At 39.0% G+C, this 13,369-nt stretch overlaps 1 long non-coding RNA gene across 1 annotated transcript; it reads right to left on the bottom strand.

Moving 5' to 3' along the window:
- Nucleotides 1-10,257: 10,257 nt before the first annotated feature.
- LOC127530499 (uncharacterized) lies at nucleotides 10,258-12,598 on the bottom strand. Its single transcript, XR_007937072.1, has 2 exons — nucleotides 12,179-12,598; nucleotides 10,258-11,219 (listed from the first exon to the last, which is right to left on the bottom strand). It is a non-coding gene; the product is annotated as an uncharacterized LOC127530499 (long non-coding RNA).
- Between the last annotated feature and the right edge of the window lie 771 nt (nucleotides 12,599-13,369).

Raw genomic sequence — 13,369 nt, 5'->3', positions numbered from 1 at the left:
ACTATGTTTCCTTGAAGGGCTCAGTAGTTAGCACTGTCACCTTACAGCTAGTAGATCCCTGGTTTGCAAACTGGCCTGCTCCTGGGATCTTTCTGCATAGAGTTTGTATGCTCTCCCTGTGGGTTTTCTCCAGGTACTCCAGCTTCCTCCCACAGTTCAAAAACATGCTCAAGTTAATTGATGATTCTAAATTGTACGTGCAAGTGTGATTGTTTGTCTCTATATGTAGCCTTGTGATAGACTGGTGGCCTGTCTCGGGTGTCCATTACCTTCACCCTAAATCAGCTTTGACAGACTCCAGCCCCAGCTGGGATAGACTCTAGCCCCCCGCAACCCTAATGAGGATTAAACTGTGTATAAATAATGATTGCTTTCTAGAACTTTTCAACACTACCAAATGCTTACAGGCACCATCTATAAGTTGATTATTATTTTGATGTTTGCATGTGTAAAATATAGTTGAGATATAGTTCAGTCAAATAAGTTAAGTGTGATTAAACTAGTGACTTAGAATAACATAAAGTTATTCATGGTTCTTTAGAACTGTAGCCCACATCTCAAAATGTTGAGATTCAAAAGTTTAGGTGTTGTCTTGGACGTGACTGATTGGGGAGGCAATGCACGGTGGTGGCATCACACTGAGAATGTGTTGTTGATTCAATATGAAATTCAGACCTCTGATTGTTTCCACATTTTGCTTTTCAGGAGAGAGGTTCCAGTCTCATATGTAAAGCGTATGCCACTTTTTGCCACAAGAAGACAGCTTGACATTTATTATTCAGAAGGAATGACCCCCCTTCACTTCAAGGGTGCATTTTTTTAGCATCTATTTGTCAAAGGTACAGGCTGGGTGTTTGCAGCTTCAACCACTCTAAGGCCAGAGAGTCATCCAGAGAGTGAAGCAGAGTAAAGTGAAGCCAAGACTGTCAACTTGTTCCCCGGTGGGACTCGATATGTCCAGTCCACATCCAGGAGCGCCCCCGCATCAAGTCAGTGGAAGATTTTCTCCCGGTCACTTCATGTCCACATCCACCTTCACCTTTGTGAGGTCATGTTTTAAAGATATGACATCAAACTCTATGTCTCAGTGAGTGCTCGGCTGTTTCTGACGGAAAACAAATTAGTTCACAAGGACACTTTGACATACAGTGACGAGTCAGGGATCAAACTGTCAGGAGGTTGAGTAGTGGACGATCTGAGTCATATCACCACAGCATGAGGTGTGCCTTGTGGCCTCTTCACCTTTGTCAGCTGCTAGGTTTGTGTTTCTGTATGTGAAGATTTGGGCCCAACTAGAAATATGTCACCTCCTTAAGGCCTCTCATCACTTTTTTTGGCCAATGCAATTTGTTAATTATTAATTAAAATTGGTGTCAAAGTGAAAACAAATTTTTACAAAGTAATGTAATTTAATTAAAATCTAAAATGCAAAAGGTGCAGCCAATTGGTGCTAGAAGTCATGCAGTTATTGAAATGGAGATCATCTCAGTAATGTAAATGTGTCTCAGTTATTGTATTGAAAAGACAGCTGTATCTAGAATGTCCAGTCAGTGGTGAATCACTGCTCCAGCATATAACTACACCATGAAAATAGAAGAACACTCCAAGCAACTCTTTGAACAGGTTACTGACAAAGGTCAGAAAGTTAGGGGATGGATACAAGAACATGTCTAGCTCACTGAATATGACTGGAAGTACAGCTGCCTAGAGCATACTGTCCTTAAAAACTAAGTGAGGGAGGCCTCCTGGACACCTATGATTCCTCTGAAAGAGTTCCAAACTTCAGTAACTGAGATGGGAGAGTCTGCACATAGAGCAACTATTATGAACAGTCAAAGCTTTACGGGAAACAGCCAAGAGAAAATCACTGTTAGAAAAACTTCATATTAAATCTGGACTGGAATTCACCAGAAGTTTTTCTGAAGAGACCAAAACTTTGCTTTTTGGCCATCAGGCTAGACAGTATGTTTGACGGGCACCAACCACCAAACATTATCACAAACACACCATCTCCACTGTGAAGCATGGTGGTGGCAGCATCATGATGTGGGGATGCTCCTCGGCAACAGGTCCTGGAAGACTAGGACCTGTTGCCGAGGTAAAAACAATACAGCAAAGTGCACTGAGATTCCGAAAGACAACCTGATGTAGTCTGAAAGAGAACTGGGAGAAGATTTTTGTTCCAGTAAGGCAATGATCTGAACCATAAAGACAGTCAAGACTTCCATGGTGAGCGAACAAGTTTGATAAGCACTGTATAAAACTAACCTACAATAACAATTATGTTTTGTAGAAAATGTAACTGCAACGGGATTGTGTTTCCTTTAATCATGATGGCATATTGCTAATGAATGCATTTTGATGCTGAATACATTAGAAGTAAAATCACTGAAATCATAATTTTTATTTCAATCTTGCAGTACAGCATCCACATATAATGACAAAGGCTTAAGGCAGGGATGTCAAACTCATTCCACAAAGGGCCGGCATGACTGCAGGTTTTTGTTCCAACTAAGCAGCATCACACCAGACCTGACTCATTTAATCAACCGATCTCAGTCTCCAGACAGGTGATTGGTCAGACTGTGTGCTGTAGATATGTTGGAACTAAATGCTGTAGCCTAGAGCACACAGTCTGACCACTGACCTGTATGGAGACTGAGATCGGTTGATTAAATGAGTCAGGTCTGGTGTGATGCTGCTTAGTTGGAACAAAAACCTGCAGCCACACCGGCCCTTTGTGGAATGAGTTTGACATCCCTGACTTAAGGGAAAAGAAACATGGTGCACTGGTCCAATACTGAAAAAGTCTATCCTGACTTTAGACTTTATATTTGTATTTACATGTCATTAATATCATGATTTTTTTGCTTATGTTGCCTAAGACCTGGGTGACCCTTTAGTTATTGTTGTGAGAGTTGTGTGTTTTGTGCACCCACCATCCACCCCAACCACCTCCTGCAGACTGATGAAGTTCAAAAATGTTTCATGTCTTTCATTTCATACGTTGCATCTGATCCAGTCAAAAATTAAATAGCACCTAAATGTAGATGTGAAAACATTGAGAAACTTAATTTCTAAGAAACTGTGTTGAAGCATAAACTAAACTACAAAGTCTTCTACTAACATGGGATTATTGTGGATGTGGCTCCAGGGGGAAAAGGCCAACATGGAGCTTGTTGATGGTCATCTTACATTGGACCACACATGCCTTCAGGCCACATCTATCCTCCCACTGGTCCAGAGGCCCAGTCTATGTTGCCTGAAGGTAGAGAGTGCAGAGGGATTATCTGCAGCCTGACAGCTGCTCAAAGTCTGCTGCTAAAAAGAGAACATGTATGAACATTTTACATGCTGCCCGTGTTTGGAGGATGCGGAGGACTTTTGATTAGAAGAGTGTGCATAGTTTGAAGTTTTCTCTAATGACCTGTTAGAGTCCAGGCAGCAGCGGGGGTTCTTTTTAATTTTTTGAAATTTAGTTGCCCTTCATTAGCCTTATTTTTGTAGCTAACGCTTTGAATTTTTGTTGGTGACAGTTTGAACTTAAGATAAAAAAGATACATAAAAAATTATAAAATTATCAAAATGTTAATCAGTTTATTCCCTTGAAAGCTTGTCTTACTTAACGTGTTTCTTTTGTAATTCTAAGTACCACAAACCACATGAAAGAGGACCAACATCATTTATTTATCTCTGGGTGTAGCGGCAGGTTTTTGAAGACTTGTCATTACTGTTAAGCTTTTGAATTTTAGACTAAATCTGAACTCTTTAATGGCCATTTGTGCTAAAGGTCGAGATGGTGGTTGGATATGCTGTTCTTTATCAAAGAACAGTTTCAGTCTGTCAGAACCTGTAAAGCTGCTAAGTATTTTCCTGTTTTCTTGTTCAGTGCTAATACAGGCTAACTGCGTCCACACTCTGGCTGCTCCTCTCCTGTGGAACCAGCTCCCAGTTTGGGTTCGAGAGGCGAACACCCTCTCTGTTTTTAAGACCAGGCTTAAAACATTCCTTTTTGGCAAAGCTTATAGTTAAGGCTGACTCGGGTTGCCCTGAGGGGATCAGTTGGAGTCCACATGTACAAGGCACAACTGACGTCTTCTTCGACATCCCTTAGTTATGCTGTTTTAAGCTGGGGCTGCTGGGGGACCTCTCTCAGTGCACTGAGCCTCTCTTTAATTACCTATATATGTGCTATATATGTACTATATATACCATTATTGTATCACATCCACTCTGTTTCCCCCTGTGTCCTTTCTCCAGGGGTCCCTGGTCCCAGAGCTGGATGCTTCTGATCTATGGTTGCTGATTAATACTGAAGACATCCAAACTGTAAAAGAATACACATGGAATTATGTTATAAACAAAAAAGTGTTAATCTTCAGTATTAATCTACAATGCAGAAAATAACATACAAATAAAAAGCATTGAATAAGAAAGTGTATTCAAATTTTTGACTGGTGGTTTATATAAACAGTATATACTAACAGGATATTACATGAAAAGATTTTAGTCAAAGCAAGTAAAAATTAATTTATTTTCCCTTATTTTAAAAAATATATATTTAATTCAAAATAAACAAATTGCTTCAATTAAAAGCTGAGTGTGTCACATATAGATGATTTGTTAAATCGATAAATGTAGGAAAAAAGGAAGAATTTATTCTGTCTTTGCCTATAGGAGGAGATGTTGTGTTTGGGGAAATTGGACGCCACAGCGTTGCTAGAGTCCAGGCTAGGACATTGACGCGAGTTATTATAAACACACTGTAGAAATAAGTCTTGATTATGGGTCAAGGCAAAGCAAACAGTCACATTTAGCTGGTGCAATAACTGGAAACCTGTTTGGCATGAGGGGCATTTGTGGAGCTATACATAGAGACCACAGAGGATCCGGGAGACGAAAAGATAAAAGAGGAGGGGAGGGAATGCAGAATCAGTGGCAAGCATAAAGAAATCTTTTGTTTTTGTTTCTAAAAAAATAAAGTGGAGGGAAAGGATTCTGTTTGAAAAAGTCTCTTGCTTTGTTCACTGCAAGCACATACTTCTAAGAGTCCAATGAGTGCAACTATCCTGCTCTGAAGCCAACAAAATACACAAAAAATATCATATCAACCGGGAAAAATGTTGTTGTTTTCTTCTTCTTCTTCTTCTTCTTCTTGGTTTTCCTGAGCAGAAAATGACGGCCAGACAGGCTTCATTTTAAAAAGAAAAATTCAGGGATATGATCATGAATTAATCATGCACACTATTTAAATTATCATTCTGCTGTAATTCTGTTAATGGTGTTGCGTTTGCTTCCACTGTCACCACTCATTTAGTAAAGGCCTTGGAAAAAAAGATCCAGATCTGTCCAGTGACTGCTGTAAATTACTGTTAATGATGAAACTCCATGTAATCAAACACAAACTAAACATGCTCAACATCTTGTTATTTTTGAAGAGAAGTATCAGAGGGCAGACGCATGCTAATAGCAACTTGCACATTAGTAACCTCAGTGAATTAATGTGGAGGAGCATGAAGCAGAAACTTTAAAAAAAAAAAATTCTGTTTATGCATGCAGATCAGTAACACTTTGAGTCATTTTTCTACCTGAGTGTTACTATATTGCTTTGTGCAACGTGCATGAATACAATAATTCACAGTGATGACAAATCATGAAATACAATGATGAATGTTTGGTGCCTTTAGAGATGTTCGAGACAACAGCAAACATAAATCAATGGCATTAAAATTATAAAAATTAGAATAAAAATAGCATTACTGTCTTTTTTTTTAAACTAGGTTTGTTAATTGAGGTTCCATTTTCCTAATCATAACTGACATTTTTGCTGATCAGAAACAACAGGAAAATGTATGACTACTACCAAATAAGGCAGCACAGACTCATTGTTTCCTGCATGCACAGCAGTTTTGCTTAATCTCATGTATAGCCATGATATAAAGGCTGATTGTGAGCAGAATTGAAACTAAATGTAAATTAAAACTGGTAAATAAAGAGCAAAAATTCCCCTCATGAATTCAAATTACCCTGAAAGTAAACCCTCTCATTTATACACAAGTGCAATTTTGACATATTTGGCTTTAAGTCAAATATCTTAACAAGTACTTGATGAATTGCAGTAAAACTATATATTCATGGTTCCCAGAAGATGAGGACCTTTTTCCCCAGCTGCCACCAGCAGTGAATGTGAGTTTTTACTGACTGTGAAATATCTTAATTTTAAAATTTGGTTCCCATACGACAAATCCCAATAACTCCGGTCTATTTTTCCTTTAGCACCACTGTGACTTTCATATTTGTGTTTTTTAGACAAATATTTCAACAATTGTTCAAAGTGCTGCCATGAAATTCTGTGCCATTATTTTGAAAGAATTTTAAATTGACCAGAACATGTGTTTTACATCCAAATGTCTGTGAATTAGTGGCAGAAACAAATCACATGCTCGGCTGCTTGCAGCACAGAGTAAATGTGAGTGTTTGATTGCTGTAATTATCTGGTTTTCAGTTTTATTCTGACACTGAGGTCAAAAACACACAGAGAAAGTATAACAATGTTCCCAGAAACCAGGTAACCGGTTAAAAGCTGTCCACCTGATAAACAGAGAGGTCATTCTATCGTTCATTGCGTGGTGTTTCTGAAGTGTTGTGCTGTTGTTGTTGCGTTTAGCAGCTTTGGATTCAGTTGCTTGCTGGATAAAGCTGTCAACATGCATGGCCTAGTGTGAGCAGGAAAAACCTTGAATGCAACATAAAACTGGTTAAAAAAAGACCAACAAACACTAAGAAAAAATTCCTCCGACATTCCAAAGGATGAATCCTCTCACTTGTACTCAAATGCAATCTTGACATGTTTGGTTTGAACCCCCTAAAACGTTGTGCATTGTGCAAGTCTGCCAGGGTATATTCTTATATTTTTACATACTGTAGTGCAATTTTTTGGAGTATTTTTATGTGCTTTACATTTACTTTAGGGTTCAATATGACTATTATATCCAAAGTTTTAATAATATGTATTGACTTATGTCTTAACTACAACAATAAACTGCTTAAAAGTTCAAATTTGTAAATGTAAAAAAGTTGCAGATCATCCTGTGGTCTCGTTTATAAAGATTTTTGTTATGTGCGCTTTATTGTGTACTTTTACAAACCCATCACTGCAACGAAAAAGCACACTGAGGCATGGTGAATGTGTGAAACATTAGTGATATTTCCCAGATTTCATATGCAAAAAGAATGATCCATCTATCTTATCTGGTTTTCAATCTACCACCAATCAAAAAATTAATATGTAATGGTAGCATCAGCACTATGCTGGATGCTATAGGGTTAATCAAATATCTAGACAACTATTAGACAAATTGCGGTGACATTTGGTCCACATATTCATGCTTCCCTGGGGATTTTTGTCTGGCTGGCACCAGCAGCTTGTGAAACATCTTAGCCTCAATATTTGTTTTCCATTTTTCCTTCAGTGTCACTATGAAGTTTATATTTGTGTTTTTTAGAGAAATCTTATGATAACTTAGTGCTGCTAAGAAACTTTGTGCCATAATCTTGCAAGAACTTTAGATCGACCAGAACATTTGTTTTACATCCAAATACCTGTAAATTAGTGGCAGAAACACGCTTGGCTGGCTGCAGCACAGACTTAATGTGAGCGTTTGATTAGTGTAATTTTCTGGTTTTCAGGATTTTGTTGTGACATTGAAGTCAAAAATATACACAAAAAATATCACAGTGCTGTCAGATTCAAGTCCACAGAATCATTCAGGTAGAAAATGTCTGATTGACTAAAGGTAAGGTTATATAGTCTTTTATTATATTGTGTTTTTAAAGTGTTGTGCTGATGGTTTTAGCTGTTTTGGATTCAGTCGCTTCTTGGACAAAGTTGCGTCAGCATGTATGGCCAACTGTGAGCAGGAAAAACTTTGAATGCAACGTAAAACTGGCAAAAAGAAAGCACCAACAAACACTAAAAATTTTTCAGACATTCCAGTTATCCAAAGCATGAATCCTCTTTCTTTAACCAAAGTGTAATCTTAACATGTTTGGTTTTTAGCCACAGAAAATACTATAATGCTCTCAGATTCAAGTCCACAGGAACCAGCTAAGAAGAAAATGTCTAATTGAATAAAGATGAAGTCATTGGTGAGGTGTTTTTAAAGTGCTGTGCTTTCGCTGTTGGGTTCAGCTGCTTTGACTGGAGTTGCTTGTTGGATAAAGCTACGTCAACATGCACATGCAGCACGAAGCAACAGAACGGTGTGTCAGAGTGGATTTGGAGCTGTGTGCTCTCTGTGAGGACGACACTTCGCTGTCCTCAGGTAACACCTCAGATAAATATCTGCTTCGACAAGCCGCATTTGAATCATTACAGCGGCAGCAACAATAAAGTTTGCAGCAGCGGTAAGTCCCAAGTTCTCTCCCAACTTAAGGTGTCATCAGAAGTGACCTCATCGGTGAGTAACTGTAAAGAAACTCTTAACTGCATAGTCAGACTCAAGGATTATGTGCAAGACGGATAGTGAAAGACGTACAGGAAGAGAGAAATGTTGGCGTGTTCTTTAAAATAATGTTTTAGATGTCAAACAGCCATCAGCAGTTAAAGCAGTGGGTTGTCTCAGAAGACAGATTTATAACCTCAACATCTGTTTAAGACTGAGGAGGAAGACGATGGAGGTGGAGGACTCTTAGCTCACCAAGCTGAGGCTTTAAAGAATAAATTAGGATTATTTTGTTGTTGCTTTAGCTCGCAACCTATGAAGAGAGTTGGAAACAGTGCTGCCAATCAGTCTTGATTGCAACTTTTCACGGTGTCATACTGAACTGAAAACATCCCCTGCAGCCCAAAAACATTTCCCCTCCAAAGAATGTAATCATAAAAGTCACTAAAATTGTTGACCGGACCGGACAACTGCAAACAAGGTTGATTTTTTTCCACCACAGGTTTAGATTTCAGGGAGGATCTCCCTCAATATTTAGACGCTTCCTCCCCCGAAACTTTTACTCATAAATGCAACATCCATCCATCCATCCATCCATCCATCATCTGTATACCGCGTAATCCTCACTGCGGTCGTGGGGGGCTGGAGTCTATTCCAGCTGACTTCAGGTGAAGGCAGGGGACACCCAGGAGAGATCACCAGTCTATCACAGGACTACACATAATCACACTTATATTCACACCTATGGAAAATTTTTAGGATCACCAATTAACCTCAGCATGTTGTTGGATGTAGGAGGAAGCTGGAGAACCTGGAGAAAGCCCACGGATGCTGAGGGAGAAGATGCAAACTCCATGCAGAAAGATCCCAGGCCCAGATGTGAACCAGGGATCTTCTAGCTGTGAGGCAATGGTGCTAAAAACCAAGCCACCATGCAGCAATAAATGGTAAACTGTCTGCACTTATATTGCACCTTTCTACCTTTAAAATGTTTCCTATTCACCCATCCACACATCAGTGATGACATAGTTTCCATGTCTGTCTGCTGTCAGGAGAAACTTTGGGTTTAGTGTCTTGCCCAATGACACTTCAGGAAGGATCAAACCTCCAACCTTGCTTGAGTGATAACCCACTCTACCACCTGAGCCACAGCTCTTTTTTTTCGTCAGCATGTCAAACATAGATCTGTCAGATATGTTCTGAATGTGTAGAAGAACAGGTATCTTGCTGAAACACATCTGAGCTATAAACCCTCCAGTGTCAATTAAAAAATCTATACAGACATCCATCCATTCTCTATACGCCATTTTATCCTCACTAGGGTCGCGGGGGGTGCTGGAGCCTATCCCAGCTGACTTGGGCGAAGGCAGGGGACACCCTGGACAGGTCGCCAGTCTGTCACAGGGCTACATATACACATTTATACCTACGGGCTCAATTAACCTCAGCATATTTTTGGACTGTGGGAGGAAGCCGGAGTACCCGGAGAAAACCCAAGCATGCACAGGGAGAACATGCAAACTCCATGCAGAAAGATCCCAGGCCCACCCCGGGATTTGAACCACTGTGCAGCCTGAGGTTAACTGATGACTCTAAATTGACATAGGTGTGAATGTGAGTGTGATTGTTTGTCTGTATATGTAGCCCTGTGACAGACTGGCGACCTGTCCAGGGTGTCCCCTGCCTTCGCCCGAGTCAGCTGGGATACACTCCAGCCTATACACCCTAGTGAGGATAAAGCGGTGTATAGAGAATGGATGGATGTCAGCATGATTTTTTTACTGTAAAAAATAAAATCCTGTGGAAAAAGAAGAAGTTGCACAACTTGTACAAGTTTATACATTTTGAATGCAATGCAAAACTGGCAAAACAAAAAGATCAACAAACACTAGACATTCAGACATTCACAGTATGATGAATCCTGTAAATCAAGCTCAAATGTAACCTTGAAATATTTGTTTTTAGTTAAAAATCCTGACAACTATCAGACAACTTACAGTGACATTTGGTCCATACATTCATGGTTCCTTGAGGATGAGGACGTTGTTTTCGGTGGCACTTGGATTGGGCAATAAAAGCTGGAAATAGGGGTATCCTGGTAGTTTAACGGGTTGAGTGGGTGACCCAAACACCCCTCTCAAAACAAGAAAAAAACTTTTTTCAATGATCTTTTACCTTAAAATATGTGAAAAAAATCTGCCAATAAAACAAGTGAAAAATGGCTGGGTAAGATTTCTTGAAATAAGATATGATATTTAGAATATTGATATCTTAAAATTAGCTGGGAAAACTTATTTTAAGCTACGTTTTACCAAGATTGTCAAGCTTAGGTGTCATAAAATAAACCAAATATGCTTAAAAAAATAGCAGTTTTTCACTCAAAAACAGATTTTTGCTTTCATGTAACCTCCTAATTTGAGATGTATTAAACTTTTTTTGATTTTTTTTTTGTAAAATACAACTCAAAATAAGATCATTTAAAGATTGCTTCACTTAAGATATTTAAGATGCATTGTCTTAAAACAAGTTCTTCCATCTTGCTGAAATGTCACTTGTTAAGTGAATTTATCATAAACCAAGTGGGATGAGACATTTTGAATAAAAATAAGACAAATAGACTTCGTGAGTTTTTGCAGTGCATAAACAGCGGCTACAGTCCCTGATGCAGTGGCTGTGGGCTCACATCCAGCCCATGACATTTTGTTACAGGTCCTTCTCCTCGCTTTCTTTTCGCATCTTCTCCTCGCTTTCTTGTCTCTCACTCTCACTGCAGTCCTATCAATAAGACCAAAAAAATCTCATGAAAATGGGGGGAAATGTTTGTAACATTTGAATTTTTTTCTTTAAAAAAAAGACAATTAAAACGGTATAAAAAGATGTTCATTTTAATTTTGCAGCCATTCTGACCCGCAATCCTCTGTGAAGTCACAGTGACTTATATGACAGATGATTGGTCGTTTCCTAACAGCTGGTCAAAGTTTGAGGTGCGATATAATGCCAGAGTAATACATCCCTACTAGATACATACTGCATGAAACCGCACATCGCTCAAAGGGAAGCTAAAGGCAGCTTTGGATTGTTGGTTTTTCTGTTCTGTGTTTATAAATCATGAAGTCTTTACATTATGATGCTAATCGCTCTGAGATGACATGTTGAGAATTTGTGCTATATATAAATAAAATTGAATTGAATGAGAAAAAAATATAAAAATGTAAGGCTTTAATCTACAGTAGTTACTTAGATATTGTCATCTAAACATAGCATTATATCTGTGCTAAAACACGATTTAATTGGGGGCCATAGGAAAATATTTCACATTTCAAGGTTTCAAGTAAGTCAGAGATGATCTGGCAGATCATCAAGATGAAATCTTTAAAATGTATGAAATACTTTCTCAGGAAAAACTTTAGGATGAAATTAAAAGAGATTTTTCAATTAAAATATCTTCAAAAAATTAATCTTTTAAATAAGGAAATATTCAATATTTTCCAGCTATTTTCATTTTATAAATTGTTGGTTCATTTACACTGTTGATGCAGCTTTTTTTTTCACAGTTGTCTTTTTAATAATAAATAGTTTCATTGGCTACAGGCTCAGTCCCTGTGTCCCATCCGCTGTAGAATCCATCCTGATTCTGTGCTTTGAGTCGTTCTCCATCGTCCTCTACTCCATATTTTCAAGGTCATGTTTGTGATGCATACGTCTCCATCTATTTTCTCTGCAGTGTTTCTCACCTCCACCTCTCCCCCTCCGTCTCTATTATTCTCCTCCACCCCCCACCGTCTGACTCTCCTCCTCACAGTCGGCGCTGGAGTGGCTCTTTTAATTCCAGCTGAATACTACACGTCCACATTTCTTGTTAGGGCGGTGAAAATCTGCTGTGCCGTCGAAAAGCTTTTGTCTCCTCCTGTTATTGGGAAGTCTTGTCCGCAGAATAAGTGCCTTCCCGGCCTAACAGCACGGAACAAAGCATCGTATTAGTGTCTCCTCGTCTGCTGCAGGCTACTGAGCAAACACACACCACTATGAGCACACATGGCTGGAATAAGCAGGCGAGCTGCCAGCTGCACATGATTCTCTTGAATTTGAAGCATATTTACTTAGAAATCTTATAGCCCTGCCTGCCTCTGCTCCTCCACTCGCTTTAAATAGACCCAATGTTTCACTCCAGTGCAGGTATTTGTTGTTAAAGCTGCAGTACGCGACTACACTCACCATAAAATACACTCAAATAACCAGGATCTGGTATTAAACCAGGAGCCAATTTCACACAAACCGCTGGAATACAATCATGTTCAGGCATTCTGGGATGTTTATTGCCACTGAATGTTGCTGCAGGCATGTTCTGGTGACGAGCCGCGGTGCATCGGTGTGCAGATGTGTTGCATGTTTTGGGGTTTTCTCAGTGAAGAAATAGGTCTAGTCAAACATGTTGTGAAGTTTGTGCATGTTTCTACAGATCAATCTCACTCCCAGCTTGTAACATATTGTCACTGTTTGTCTTTGGTGTCGCATGTAGTGTCAACGAAACTGAATTATCAATTACATTTTAAGGCAAACCGCTCTTTCTTTTTGTAACCTAATGCACATAGATTTCTAATCAATTTAGCTACCATTCTTTACTCTTGCTGCTGTTCAGTTGGAAAAAGAAGAAGCTTTTATTTGTCAAAAGACAATACAGCAGTGCTCTCCAACCTTTTTTGCACTACGAACCAGTTTCAAGCAAGACAATTGTCTACAGAGCAGTCATCACTCACATAATAAAAGATCATGTTTTCTTTTTAGCATAATTATTCAAAAAAAGTGTCCTAACGCACCAGAAATGATTAAAACATAAAAGTAGTTATGAAGCTAACTGTTAGTGAGCACTGACAGCACGGAGGTTGCTGGTAAAGTTACACTCAAGCTAGCAAAGTTGCCAACAC

This window comes from Acanthochromis polyacanthus, chromosome 2 (assembly GCF_021347895.1).
Source record: "Acanthochromis polyacanthus isolate Apoly-LR-REF ecotype Palm Island chromosome 2, KAUST_Apoly_ChrSc, whole genome shotgun sequence".
NCBI classification, from domain to species: Eukaryota; Metazoa; Chordata; class Actinopteri; family Pomacentridae; genus Acanthochromis; species Acanthochromis polyacanthus.
The sequence above is the reverse complement of the archived record's forward strand: the minus strand, read 5'-3'. Positions and strand labels throughout refer to the sequence as shown.